The sequence below is a fragment of the Pollicipes pollicipes genome, unplaced genomic scaffold (genome assembly GCF_011947565.3).
Source record: "Pollicipes pollicipes isolate AB1234 unplaced genomic scaffold, Ppol_2.1 Scaffold_2555;HRSCAF=2994_pilon_pilon_pilon, whole genome shotgun sequence".
Taxonomy (NCBI): Eukaryota; Metazoa; Arthropoda; class Thecostraca; order Pollicipedomorpha; family Pollicipedidae; genus Pollicipes; species Pollicipes pollicipes.
In genome coordinates, this window is record NW_023596136.1 from 17,794,655 (window position 1) to 17,810,424 (window position 15,770).

At 45.4% G+C, this 15,770-nt stretch overlaps 1 long non-coding RNA gene across 1 annotated transcript; it reads right to left on the reverse strand.

Annotated features, from left to right (window-relative positions):
* Nucleotides 1-216: 216 nt before the first annotated feature.
* Nucleotides 217-15,266, reverse strand: LOC119111949 (uncharacterized). The gene is made up of 4 exons (XR_005095649.1): nucleotides 15,136-15,266; nucleotides 14,432-14,556; nucleotides 1,716-1,857; nucleotides 217-948 (listed from the first exon to the last, which is right to left on the reverse strand). It is a non-coding gene; the product is annotated as an uncharacterized LOC119111949 (long non-coding RNA).
* Between the last annotated feature and the right edge of the window lie 504 nt (nucleotides 15,267-15,770).

The window sequence follows — 15,770 nt, forward strand, 5'->3', positions numbered from 1 at the left end:
AAGATGTGAATTTAACTTTAAAAAGCTGACCGACGTACTGTTTACATTTCGCGTGGCCGGTACAAGTTTGTGTGACGCACGGTTGCGTCAGCAGTGGTGGGGTAAGTCGGGAATGTCGGTATTTGGTACGCCGGTGACACGTTCAACACGCCGTCGTCGAAACTACCGCCAGCATTGCAGCAACATTTACGTCATCGAGTGCACCGATTTATTGACTGTATTTACGAGCAATTCACTCGCCATTCCGTACACTATCTCTTTAAAACATCAAATGTGCCCAAATGATAGTCATTTCTCTTTAGCGACGTCGAAATGTGACCGTTCGATGGGCAAGACACCGCCAATGAGTCTTTTAAATGGAGTGTTCCACATTTGTATGGGGTTTTGAATTGAAAGAGCCATTTTGAAAATAATTCGGTGCAGTTCACAGCCCTTCCCTTCTTCAGACCTAACCCGTTCCATTTTGTGAGCTACACCCCCGCGAAGACATGCAGACTATTCCCAGGAGACCATTAATTCGTTGAAGTCTGGCGTTCGCGTGCACGATTTCTAGAAATAACAGCCACCAATTGGCCCGCAATCAATGTTGTGTAAGATACGATGACGTGACCAAACAATGACGTATTGAGAAACATATGTACTAAACAGGGAAATGTTGCCGCCTACAGCAGCCTTTTGGGCTATAAGGTATGAATAACAAGTTACGAGAGATGCAGAGCTTCAGCGCTACAGTAGCACTTGCAGCGTTGGGATAAAATACTTCACATGCCAGGTGGTCGATGTCATGCACCGCATCAAAAAGCCACCGCCAGGGTGCCTGTGGAGCCTGGAAAGGGCACAGCAGCAGCCGGGTTTCAGGCCAGGCTCTGGCCAGGGCGCTCCGTTCATTCCGTGAGTCGTCGGTGTGGATGACAGCCGGACTGCGGCAGCTACAGCCGCCAGACACATCTGTGGAAAACAAAACTTTACTCGATCTGTGCCGTGTCATGCACGACGAGAGCGGAATGCAGAGCTGACAGGCACTGTGAAAAGGGACGCTCGGGCATCTCCGAAGCGAGGCTGATGTCAGCGCAATTCAAAGAGGCGCTGGGAGTAAATAAGCTTCGAAAATCAATTCCAAGCCGCGTGGCATCATCGACCAGTCTCTACCGCGTCAGAGCCACGTTACCTGTGCAGTCGAGGGATGTGAAAACCCAGGACTCACACGACACGTCAAGGTGGAAGGTGCTATTCACAGTGATCCAAAGTATGGCTGAATGTCCTAGAAGGCGTGGGTCTCAGTCTGAAAACCAGAATCTGGTCGGTGGTGTGTTCAGTTGGATTCCTTTACACGTACCACCGGCTTGAGCGCATGCTCAATTTAATTTGTCGACAATTTGCTCCCAAAAGTACTTATGAACTAGCGCACAAACATCACACCTGTGTGATAGCCGCCGTTAAGCCCGCAAAGAAAGGCTAACTCGGTACCGCAATAATCAAAACCCTTACTATTGGTTGTCTAAGGTGTCTGAGGCAATAATTGGTGTCATAAATGATCGACACGGCAGAAATTGGCAAATGTCGCGCTCGTTCCAGGCTCGTCCACCCCACGCTGCACAAACATCATATGGTGTGTGCATGACATCAGTATTGGTACAGGCAATGTCGACACATCATCTGTCCTGATCGGCACGTGACGAGTCAGCGAACCCATCGGGGGACATGATTACACCTACCGCTGGCGAGCATGCCCAGGAGAGTTTCGAGGCCTCGTGCGACAATGTCCCCCGCTTCCGACGTCGAAAGGACGCTCAGCGCATGACCGCCAGCAATCTTCTCCAGTTCCGCAATCACCTGCTCTCTGAATGCTCTGCCAAACTGAGAAGGGAACATGGTGTAGTACAGCCTGGGAACAGAGGGCTGGCATGAACTCGATCATGGCGAGCTGAGTAGATATTTCGACTACCCGACGACGGAATGCAATTTACGTGATTCGTTGTGTGCTTATTCGCATGCGTCGTCTAATGCAGCAACGCTTTTTAGCAGGTATATTTGCCGTTATCTGTTGCATGCAGTCGTCCAATACGGTGCGAACCAGGCGTAGGTGGAGATGTAGGACGCATGAGAATGGTTCCGTGATTAGTTACCACCTAGCCAACAGCGAAAAACAAAGCAGGGTGACGAGCTAGTTGCGGGAATGTTGCCATACAATGGTGCATTTGAGTTGGAGATCGAAGTACACCAGAACTTTAAGAATAATAAGTACACTGTCGACCACAAGTACGCCTGAAACGATATCGTACTGCGCGTGTCCCAACGCAGGCCAGTTAGTTAGGGACGCAGACGGTATGTAATACAAAGGGGAGCGTTCCACATTTATATGGAGATTTGAACTGAAATAGCCACGTTGAAGACCTTTCAACGCTGTTCACATTCTTACCTGTCTCAAGACCCAAGTCCCTCTAGTTTCTGAGCTATACGTCCCCGAAAATAGGAAAATGTATATCGGGGAGAGTATTTCGAAGTCACATTGGCATTAATGATGTCATAATACCGTCATTCAAATCCTGCCGTTCCATAAGCCATGCGGTGATCAAGGCCGGGACAATTAGAACTGTCGAGGCCTCCATATCCGGCGTTCGTGAGCGCGATTTCCAGATATAAAGGCTTTTAATCGGCTCTCAATCAATCTTTTGCAAGCTACGACGACGTAAACAAACCATAACAAAATGAAGAGTACTTTTACCAAGCAGAAAATTGTGCTGTCTAGAACGGTCTTTTCCACTTAGCAATATACTAATAGATAAACGTGAGCTTGTTTTATCATATCTGATGTTTGCTTCAATGTCTTCAAATGTGGAACATGTCCTTCAAGCATGTTAATTATACACACCTACTGGAAACAATCTGAGACAACCGGTTATCTTGATGTGTATCGCATAATGCTGCAGCCAAGTCAATAGCGTTTTCGGATGAATTCATGACATCACAAGCCTGTCAGAACAGCGCTATCAGAGATCACTTAGTATGCCCATGTCATGCTTGGAACAGTTACTTCAATCGATGAGCCAGCTCACTGACAGGTGGTGATATGCAAGATTATACATGTGCAATTATCATCTCGTTACCCTAAACATTCAGCTCCACCCCTGGCAAACCATAGACAGGAAACAGTTGTACATCATAGCCAAAGGCCCATATGCCATTGTAATCTCAACTGGAACGTCGCTTGTTTTATGTAATCACGCTGTTGGCAGTCGTTGCAACGTAAGTCGTTGTTTTATGTGATGCAGCCGCATCTCCGACATTCCAGAAAATTTATCTTCGGACTGTTAAGTTACGTGACAAGAACGGATTAACGAAAGCATTTTGCATCCCAGATTTTTTACTAGAAAACCCTGCCGATGTTCGTGATGCCTTGCACTAACTAGCCTGTACACGAATCGTATGTCAAGCACGACGGGGCGATCGGCCGCCCCAAAGGGATAGTCACTCCCATGGTCGTCCTGGGGCTGCATCTTGAGTTTATCAAAAGCTGGTGGGTGGACAGGTCAAGCAGCCTCCCCTTTGCTGAAGCTGCACCTTGAGTGTCTCAAGAGCTGGTGGGTGGACAGGTCAAGCAGCCTCCCTTTGCTGAAGCTGCACCTTGCGTGCCTCAAGAGCTGGTGGGTGGACAGGTCAAGCAGCCTCCCCTTTGCTGAAGCTGCACCTTGAGTGTCTCAAGAGCTGGTCGGTGGACAGGTCAAGCAGCCTCCCCTTTACTGACTTCCCGATACGCCTGTACTTTAGAACTGCTGCAGTCTCTTTTGAGTGGTTGTGCGCCTTTCCTTTGCAGGTCGCTCTCAGACCATAACCTGCGCAACGCTTCTTGTTCCGGTTCCTGTAAAGACCAAACAATGATTGCGTAGCATCTTCATCACCTCGAAGATACATATGCCCATGATAAACAACCAAAGTTCACCCCCAAGGTGGTGCATGATCCGCAGTCTAACATCACCAGCACCGGAGTTGCGGATTCGAAGATAAAGTATGTTTATATATAGCCAAACAAAATGAAACCGCACTTCAATAAAACCATTGTGTTCGTAGTATGTAGGGAGAATAAAAAATACCGATATCGCCAACGACGCCGATACCGATACGACGCAAATGCATGCACTGATGCTGTCACAGTGCGCGAGGGAGGAAGGCGTGTTTTACATTAAGTAGGAAGACGGATTACGAATATGTCAGGGAAGCAGGCTATGCGAGAGCCAAGCTGACGAATGCGTGTCTCAGAGCTCGAACATCAATGAATATAGCGTGTGGAAGATCAGTACATGGCCAATGGGAAGGAGTGGTCCGTGAATGTTAAACAGCTGAAAGATGCTATCTTATGTACGTAGCCAAGGGAGGGAGCCATCACCTCCCCCCCCCCCCCCAAAGTGACGCGGTGTTTACACCAGAGAGTAGGTCATTTTACAGTGGTCAAAATGCGCAGGAGCTCGAAGAAAACGTAATCTTTGCCCCCCGCCCGCCGCCCCACCCCATCCCGAAGAAGAGTTTGGTCACATGCCTGTGTTAATTGAGATCTACGTTATACTGCTAAGCCCCGCGTGGACGTTAGATCGTCGGCGGCGAAGCTACCGACGCCAGCAGTGTCACCCCGGCGCGCGGCGAAGCAAGCGGAAACCTCTTAGATGACCTAAAAGTGGCTGTGGTCACATGGAGTCAACCATAGCCGGAATATACCATAGCATAAGTAAAGTGTCAACTTTTTCAGCGCGGGTTAAATGCCAACAAACCATGCCTGACGGGATAGACCCTTGCAGGTGGAATGCGTAGAAGCAAGATTCCCGTCGCTTAGAGCAGCTGAACCGGAGTGTGTAAGGCACATACAGATACACTTAGCGCAGAACGGGTTAATCTTTCCGGATAACATCGGCTTTTACGATTAGCATACCGCATTACTCACCTTAGGACAGCTTTACACGATCAGTCAAATCATGTGTTAAGTTTAGCTGATAAGATGTCAAAGAACAGCGAAAGGCAAGCGCAGCAGCATACTTTACTACGACGTACCACAGGTCAGCATTGGTGGTTCATGACGACTCATTGACTTGAAATGCACTGGCTACGACATATTGATAGCGCTCGCTTTCTCTGCCTTTCTTTTCAAGCTTTGCCGTGAGGGTTTTCGAACGGAGACGGCTGTCAGCAGCGTTGGGGAGTCGCAGCTTTTTTGACATGCTTTTTGTCGGTGGTTCGCGCGATTTGGGACGTTGTGATGGCAAAAAAGCCATGCTTGAAGCATTGTGCATCGTTAGAATATACACTGATGCATATAATGGGAAGCACAAGGGCATGGGACAAATCATCAGGATTTGACATTGAGTAGTGAAGTTAACGACCATGCGCAACACAGATATTCTGCAAAATGGCCGCACCTTACGAAACAGCGGAATGATGAAAGCGTAACTTTTTCAAGATGCGTGACTCAGTTCTCGTTGAAGTGATGCATTAATGATCGCATCTCACGTAAAAAGCAAGGAATGACGCGCATTTCGCTCAGAAAACGATTCACACCAATGGTAAATCACGTCGACTTCGCTTATCCGGCGGAGATGCCAGCAATGAATGCCACGAACCGAAAAACGCACACCCTGGATGCAAATGCAATTGAGTGACAGGATTTACAAGTCCACGGTTACTTCAAATTTGCATTGAAACTCACGAACCTTTTCGCCGAACAACTGTGCTAATCACACCCTTCCCATTTGATTGAACGGGCAGAATTAGAATGAACATACCATGTACACGACGAACTTTCCCCCAGATTTTGATAAGTAGAAAGGAAAGTGTCGTCTTAGTAACCGCCTGAAACATCTCGAGCCGTTTAAGGGTGCTGTCCTTGTGCGGCTTACACTTGGAGGCAGGCGTCGCGTCCTGATTCAATTCCTACAGGGAAACCAAATGATGCTTTTGCGTTTTTGGTTGAAAACAGCGGTTTGGAATGCGCGCCGGATTCTAGGGAGCCAGGCGTGACTGAAACAAGCTATACAAGCTCAATTCGTGAAGTACTCTGTGGAAAGCGCACCTCCTACATGCTTGTATGAAATTCCTGGAGTACACCCCCCAACTACAAGGAGTGAGCACTTCGCGCCACTTCAGCTATCAGAACCCACTTGTTTAAAAGCATTGTCCGCGGAAGTGGCGCTCGGACGTGGCGCCTGTTCCTAGCCCATTTCCTCGGAATGGAACGTCATGTACTTACCAGTTTTCTCCACCAGATAGGTCTCAGCAACAGGTTCAGTATGATGTCCCCCGCTGCATGTCGGAGAATGTCGCATCGCGTTCCACGGCCAAAACTTCCCCCTAATTTGCTTATGGTTTTGGGTTGTCACCAGTGCGTTGAGGTGATTTCTAATGGTTTGCAAATTATTTGTTATTTGCCAGTAAAGGATACATGCTTCTCGAAGATTATGCTGCATTTGGCTGTTCTTCAAAGAATGCTTTGCCAAGCACGCATGTGAATGCTGTTTTGATATTTTCTAGGCGTTGACTTTGCAGGAATTTTGGCTTCACTTGTGTGTCGCTTTTATGGAACACCACTGTTGCTGGTCAATGGTAAGGAACTCACTGCAGGTCTCAGCTTGGCCCATTTGGCCCGTGAAAGCAAAGCTGGTATGCGTGGTTACTGCTACTTTTAGAAATAATGGTAAGGTAACCTAATTAGGTGTGGGACTCGCTCTTTTTATACCACGTGTATGAAACGGGCCACACTGTTTGATATCGGACAATACAGAATAAGATAGTTGTGTTATATGTATTGTATTATAAGTATATTAATAACAAAACTTGATATCGGACAAACAAATAAAAATACTTGTGCATTTTTCCATTGACCTGGGTTACCTGTCTGACACTATCACAGTAATGTACACATATTTGTTCATTATCGGCACATGCGCAGACTATGTCAAGCGACATCTGTATTGTCTATCAGCAGACTTTGCAATCCTAATTAAGTTCATTTTTATAACAAAACATTGAAGCCAATGAACTATTTTTTATTCCAGTTATTTCCCCAAATTCTTTGCAGGGGTTTCAGGTAAGATGAATTATGCAAGAATACCAAGTTAAATACCTACATACTAAGACGATGAAGGCAGGCTCGCATGGTCGCCAGTGACTGCGTGGACACTTATTGCTGCTGATGATGCTAAGCTACTTACCCATTACCTAACGTTCCGATAGATGTTCTCTTGACCTCATTTCCAAAGCGTTTCTACCGTGATGTTCTCGCAGGCTCGTGATTTGCAGGATATTAGCAGATTTTGTACATCTACAATTATCGGTGCTGGAGTGTCATGCTTTCTGGAAATTTTCATGTCATGTCAACTATAGTGAAATGTTTGCGTGCAAATCTAGATGTGGTGAAGGTAACACCTCATCTGATATGCTTTCCTGCATCATGACTGATGCGATCACCTGTTGTTGTTTTTTTTCTGTAATGTAATCATCATGTGCTAAATGTTAATGTTTCCAACTTTCGATATTGCTTATTCTATGCATTCAAAGCTCTTCACCTGCAGCGGCAAATGAACAGAAGCAGAAATGGGGAGCAACATATGTTGATAGTGCCAATGCGTACATCAGAAAAGCACTATCATTCCTGCTGACCTCTGCATCATGCATACAACCTCATTGATAATTGTTTGATGTCAATTGTAGCCAATGTCTGGATAAGGTGCAAGGTGTATGACTTTGGCCAATGCCCAGTACTGGTCGTCAGAATAACAATGTTCGCTGCTTATATCAAACATGGCCTAATTTTTATCTTGAATGATAGCAAGGCTGCAATTTAGTCACGTTTGACGGCTGGTACTCATGTAGCATATCACCACACCTAGCACAACATCTATTTAGAGCCCATTGACGGTCTTTACATCTGAAAATCGCTCTCGCGCACACCAGATGTGAACGCATTGACAATCATATTTTTCTTGGCCTTGATCGCCACATGACTTTTGGAATGGCAGGATTTAAATGAGGGTATTATGGCGCCATGAGTGCCAAGATAACGTTCAAATACCCTCCCCCATACACCTTCCCCGTTTTCGCGGGTGTGTAGCTAGTAAATTAGAGCGGCTTAGGTCTAAAGAAGGGTACGATTGTGAGCAGCACCGAAAGATCTTCAAGATGTGTGCCTCAGATAAAAACGCCATGCAAATGTGGAACGCTCCCTTCAAATGGAATGTTTCACATTTGTTAGGTTGGGTAGGATTATTGAATTATTGACATGTTGAATATTGACATATTTTGCAAATAGGTAATTAATAAATATTGACATATTGAACTAAGCATCAGATATGACGATACCAGCTCACCTTTAACTATCGTTATACTTTACGCACATCAGACTGCTCAAGACAACACAATTTTCTCATCGTACCTTGCACAACACCGATCAGACACAGTTGGCGGCCGTTGTATTTGGAAATCGTACCCACGGACGCCAGATATGAATGACCCGACCATTATATTTTTCTTGACCTTGATCACGGCATGGCTTATAAAATGGCTCGATATGAATGACGTTATTATGACGTCATAAATGCGAAGGCAACCTTCAAAATCTCTCCCAAATTGCCCTTCATATCTTTGCGGCCTTTACGCTCATGAGCCGGACGGCTATAGGTGTTCAAAAGGGCAGGGCCGTGCCCGGCATCAGAAGGTCCTTTATATGGTCATTTCAGTTCAAACCCCCATACAAACGCGGAGCACTCCCTTTAAAACCTAAGGCTCTTTACTTTCTGAGCTATACGCCCGCCAAATTATGCAGACTATTTCGTGCAGAGTATTTCAAGATTACCCAGGCATCCATGGCGCCATAATAAGGTCATCAAAATCGTGTCATTCCATTCGCCGTGCGGTGATCAAGGCCGAGAAAAATAGGTCGGCGTGGTCAGTCGGAACGCTCATATTTGACATTCGTGAGCACGATTTCCAGCTATAACGACCGTTAACTGACCCAATCAGTGTTTTGCGAAGTTCGATGTCGCAATCAGGCAATAACCTATTGAGAAGAACATTTAATGCATAGAGAGCTCGTGTTGTCTAGAGCAGTCTTTTCCACTAAGAATTATACTTATAGTTATAAGCGAGCCTAATTCATCATGTCTGTCGCTCTCTTCAATGTCTGCAAATGTGGAGCATTTCCTTCAAATGGCCGCTGTTGTTTACCGCAGCTGTCACTTCCCTGACAAGATCTGACACGTCTGAGCGAATGGTTTGAGCACGTGCTGAGTAGATGGCTTAAATCACTTTTGAAATGACTACCCCATTATTGCCCGCAGATCGTTGCGTGCGTTAAGAATGAATAGCGGTAATAATTCTGTAAGTTAGTATTTGACTGTAGCTGTAATATTTGGTTGTATACTGTAGTATATCACTGTATCAGCTTAATGGCTTTGGCCATGTTGCAGAAACATAAACAAAATATACACCTGAACATATGTGTCTAGGGATGTTAACTGCTCATTTCTTAACATTTTTATTGATATTGCCAACATGCTAAGCTCGCTTGGCCACAGGAGACATGCGTAGTTGTGCAGTGGCTAGTGGGCAGGTGCCACGTTTAGCCACGTGATACCACCATATCTAGCTGTAGGCAATGAACCAATTGCTCATAAAAATATTCTTCGTTGATTGTAGAAATGCGTCGGTGCGATGTAAGCCTGGTGCATCATTCATGCCCCAGTGAGCCATGTAAGATCTGTTCTCTAAATAGGGTGGCAGAAATCATTCACAGCCTTTAAAATGTGTGATACAGATAGGTGGGCAATATATCATTGCAAACTGGGCTGTCCAGCAAAGTGATCTAAAGGCGTTTTGTGAGTTACTGAACATGAAATAGTTAGGCATCGGTGTTCGGTCTATCCAATTTTGTACACCAACTGACATTACTAATGAGACGCGCCGTAAGGACTCTTATGCCGACGTCATTTATCTGTCTCTGGTTGACCCAAATAAACGACATAATCATCTATGCCTGAGGGGTTTGTACTATGGCATGTCTTATCCATAGGTATGCGTCGCCTAAAATTTGATTACTACTTTGGCTCGCGGCAAACTTTTCGGTAAACGTGATTCATTATACTTTGCCAGCCACCCTGCTCTTGATGTCCGGTTTCTTTCCTGGTAAGTCCTGGTAGTGCCGGCTCTCAGCAAGTTGCAACTGTATTGGCTGGGTGGGGTGATGTCCCACGACAGTTAGTGCGCAGTGGTTTAGCAAGATGCCCACAAAACAATTTGTTTTCACGGTGCAGCGACAAACCTCGAGATGTTTCCACCATCTTATCGAACAGACCCGAAGCTGAGAACCGTCTTGGTTAGCAGCTTTGTAATTAGATGGTTGCACCATTTTATCGAACAGACCTGAAGCTGAGAACCATTTCGGTTAGCAGCTCCGTAAATAGCGGGCCGGTAAACCCGAAATTTTTGGACAGCAGTGCACGCCTACTCGGCGTCATCATCATTACTTACATCGTCAAAGTTGCATCCATACGACACTAACCGCCCGCGATGTCCTGTCGCCGACGGCACGACCCGCTTCGTCCCAATTCACACCCCTGTCGCGCCGGGCGTTAATCGCCGGTCGAACGATCCTCTCCACAAGCTTCAGCAGTAAAACAGCCTCATCACCGCTGGGGACGGGCCTGCCTGACGGTTCGGGCGCAAGCTACGGGACCGGCGCAGCGTCAGACAAGCTCGTCTCTAAGCAGCAGTAAAACATTTACCGCGGCGCTGATGGCAGGTGTAAAAATGGTGGAGCGTCTCGCGAAGTGCAGGGCGAAATGTTTGAAGGCGTCGCCTGGCTCTGTCCTGCAACGCTGTGACCCGTCGCCAAGCTCGTAGTCGTCTACAAGCATGGACTGAAAATGGTTTGGGCATGAATAAATGCACCAAGCACAATACTGCACTACCAGGAAATTCAGTTCAGCCTAGTCGATACGGTGTGGAGGGAAAGGAGCTTCATCTGGATAGCAAGTACAGCTGTGTCGACGGCGTTGTCTTCTGGTTCGCAAGTAGCGCTTTAATCTAAGGATCAAGTGCCTTGTAGTTGAAATAACAGAGGGGTAGCTAAATAAAATAGAGAAGAAGCAACAGAAACATCGAGGGACCACCAGCTATTTATGTGAAGGAGGGGAATATGGTGAACATGTGCTAGAAAAGTGACAAGCACACGACAGACCCAGAATGACGTGGCAGGAATATTGGACGTGCCTGTAGAACTACGCACGGTATTCCTTCTTCCAAATATTAGTTTCTTGGCCGGATAAAGCGAGTGGCAGTTAATCAATAAATAGTATGTACTAGCCTCATGCGACAAGTCATTGCACTGCATGATGATTATTAACAACAAATAAACGCTTCCGCCGAGCGCTTAGTTTGTATACCGAGGTTCTATCAAGGCTAAGCTCGCGCTAAAAGATAGTATCCGTATGGCAACATTTCAGTTCTATGGCTGGCGCCTACCTCGGCGTTCTGACATTGCGGTATGTAGTGCTTTTTATTGCCTCCCACTTTAATGCCCCAAAAAACTCTCGAATGGTTGCCACACACCAACACCATGTTGAACCGGCCTTTCTGCGTGTGGCCTGAGAAATATATGGGTATTAACCACGTGTCAGGTAGCCATAAGGAGAATGCGCCACATTTGAAAAATTTAAAGCATGCATGGGCTTTTCTAAAATAAGCCCACTTATGATTATTGATTGGCATGCTTTTAATGGAAAAGACTGCCCTAGACAGCACAGCTTCTCTGCTTAGTAAATATGCTCCTCACTACGTCATCAAACCTTGCACAACATTGATTGAGAGCCCATTGACGGCCGTTATATCTGGAAACCGTGCTCACGAACGCCAGATATGAACGACGCAAGTAAATGTTTTGTGCCTTGATCGCGGCATGTCCGATGGAATGGCAGGATTTCAATGGCATAGCGTTAGGCATACCTGAGGGGCCTTGGAATAACCTTCCCGAAATACTCTGTACATCTTCGCGGGCGTGTAGCTCAGAAACTAGAAAAATTTAGGTCCAAAGAAGGCCAGGTCTGTGAAATGTACTGATGATCTATAAGATGGACATTTCGGTTCAAAACTCCATACAATTTTTGAAAACCTCATAGAACGCTTAACGGGCAGTGCTGCAAGCAACAAGTCCTCTTATCGTGAGCCTTGCCTAAGAAATTCATTTCCTTGAAAGGTTGAGATTAAACCATAGACTGTGCCACCAGTGCAGTGGGTTCTAGGCAGTGTGAAGGTAGGGGGAGTAGAGAGGACAAAACATCGCAAAAACACCATATTGACAATGTTGGCTACTACTGGCAGTGAATAACTCAAAGAGCTTACCGCACACTTTAAGCGTGCAAATTGCTTCCTGCAAATTGTTTATTTTTTGTATGTACCATGTCTTTTCTTAAACACGCGCCCGGATGGCCGGTTGAATACTCTTTGCTCGGGCGGGGAGGTGATAAATTTGGCACCCTGCTGAGATATCAGAAACAAAGAAAGCTAGGGACACCAAATTCACAGGGTGCTTACGTCCACTCACTTGTCAAATTTGAGGCTCCTAGGCCATGACCTTCAGGTCAAATAACATCAGACGGGCTCAAACTCCAAATTGGTGTTCAAAGAGCCCCATACCTTCTCATGCAACATCATGAAACTAGATACCTGTCCTAAGCAAAAGGTCACCCGTGCTCATTTAACGTCAATGATCTTGTTCAACCTTTCGAACGTCATGCTGCAAAAATCACAGGAGCCCGATTTGAGTTTTTCATTTGAATAAACGTCAAGGATCACACTTCGTAGTAAGTTCTTAAAAACAAGATGCTTACCTGCGTCATTTAAGACAGTGACCTATTCTGACCATTAAAAAGTCCATGCAGGATGTACATGCTGTTCCTGTCACCAAAAAATCAAAAATGGGCACCAGAAAGCATTCAATGCAACGAACTCGATGGTGATAAAACAGGTTAGTTTTGACCTTGACTGATTTTGGTTTTTGATCCTAGTTCAAAGCAATTCGTTAATTCAGCTACTGATTTGTTGCCTAATAGCTGCTTAAGAAACTATCTCGGAGAATGTTTCTGAGACAACGTTAGGCTTCATCAAACGCTCCGCTGTTGCATCAGATTGAACGATTGCTTAGCAATTTTATTCTCTGAATCTATGGCCTGACTTTGACCTGCCATAGGCCAGCGACAATACAAGGCACGTCTAAATATTTTATGCCAAACGATCCACAATTTAATTGTCTACAGCTATGCAAAATTTGGTACGGCTATGTCACATCGTTTGGTATGCATTCTGTAAAAACGTTCAGGGGGTGGGATCACATTGAACCTCCCCCATCCGAGAGCATATTAAATCAGTCTACCTTTGATTGTCATATCGTTGGAAACATTTCCATCATTTCATCAATTTCTAATTCCAGCCATAACCATAAGATAAAGATGATTCATAACTGTATGCTGAGATGTGGACGACTTCTCTTGACAGTTCATAAGAGATGCATGATATGCATAATTCTAGCTTATCTAGGTGGTAAAAGGTAGCTGTCAAGGTTAAAACTTTGGACATTTGGATTTCACTGGTTAATGACTGTTCTCTTCTGCCAATCATGCTAATGCATAAAAAATAACCAAAAATATCCAGCTTTCAAAGATAAAATACTTAGTTATGCCCATGAGCTACGCACATTTCAACTATCAAATGCACACCATGATAAAACTTGTGTACAAATATGTACCCACTTTAAGCTTCTGACAGACAGATATGGCCAGAACTTAAATGCACTTGCCATAGTTTATTAGGGAACTGTTCAACCGCCAGTATTGCTACTGCGATTTTCGCACAGCAACAAACGCACTGTGCCTACATTATGAATAAAACAGATAACAATACCACAATTTTGACAGAGAATTTAATGCATTGTTTGATACAGATACAAAGCAGCAGGTAGTTATAATGATAGATGGCATGCCCCTTAAAGAAATGCACTATCCAAGAACCAGGCAGGAAGCTATTGCAACACAAGTTAGTAATTACTTTATCCCTAATGTACAAGCATGAAAAGGTACCCAGCTGATAAAGCCAAAAAAAGAAGTCCAACAGCTCAGTTAAGAGGTTGGAAGAGGTCATCAAATATAAAAAACCTTGGGAGCACTGACACTGACTTGACCATAAAGGGTTCCGTGAAAGGGAAGCATGCGGCCTAATTGGCGCCATTGGCCGGCACTATCACCACTATCTGAACTACAATACGACGAAAAAACATAAATACATGGCCAACTTGGCATATCTTTGACTTTTAGCGACCAGGCTGCCGCGCCATATATCCAATGAAAACCACGAAACAACGAAATGCTTGCCGCCAACACCAAATACAGACCCTCCAACTTACCATGTAACTCGCGTACACGGTCCAACGGCTGCACCAAGATGGCGGCTTTCACATGCTGCCGGACAGCTGTCGTCCTATCTTATTCCTTGCATCTATTGTGCTTCTCCCATCAGATTTATTATATGCTGTAATATGTACGAGAACACATCTTATCAATGAGAAATTAGAGCCCACATAAGCGTAAGAAACGTTTCTAAAAGTGTGGGGGGGGGAGACTTAGAGCATATTTAGGAAACTTTACCTGGGAGGCAAGCCCGGCAGCAGGGGGGGGGGGTGGGGGGTGGGGGGGGGGGGGGGGGGCAAGGATTTGTCCGCTCTCAATTCACTTAGTACATTTTGGAGATAGCTGAATGCCAGTTGGTGGGAGGCGGCAGGGGGTCCGCGATCGTACGGCGCGGCCTTGTCCATGCGTTTGATGAGGCGTCAAAAGTGCCCTGGACGGTTTGAGGCAAGATTGCCTGGCGAAAGGTGTTAAGTGGAGATCTCAAGCGGATGTCTCGACAAACCCTTTAGACTAATCTGAAAAGTAAAATACTAATGCATGTTCGAAAAAAACACTGATCCACATTTGTGTGGATCAGTAAAAACATTCAAAAAAACACCACACTAAAAACAAGCAGCATTCAACGATGAAAGGAGATAAACTCCTTCTTAAAAGGCTGCTAGTATGGGTCTAGTAAACTTCGCCGTTTGTCACAGCTTACTTGTTGGTACAGGGCGCCGAATCGTGCCTCTAGAAGAAGGCATGACGTGCTGCGTGACAGCTACGGCGCATGGTGTTGCACTGGTTTGTACCTACCCTACCCGACAAGCGCACCAAGTGTCCTGTCCCTTAAACCAGAACCGCTCAGGAATTGCCATCTCTTTGATTGCTGATCGTCACTGTTAGCCTGGACGTTGCAGTCGATTTTTTTTCGAACGTGCCAGCATTCTCGTGAAGACTCACGCTAAAAAAATTGTACGTTTGAAACGATTGGGTACCTCATGGCTGACGCATAAGGAGTTGGTGTGGTTGGTGATAACCTTTAGAGCGAAAAATCACAGGGAATAGTGCTAACGATTCAATTAAACAATCAACATGCAATAGTCACACAACATAATTTGTACCCAGTTTATTCATGGCTTCGCGGAGACCTACAGCGCTTTTCTAGAGTTTCCAACTTGCATAAAAATGACATCAGTCAAAGAGTGTTGCAATGTTGCTTACCCAAAATGACTACTATCTCGTGTCATTTTAAGTAATGCCGAAAATTTTCAGCTTATAGCATGATAGCGGTAAGTTCCGAAAGCTACACAAAACACCGGGATTATATACAACTTTAGTTTTACCTGATATGCT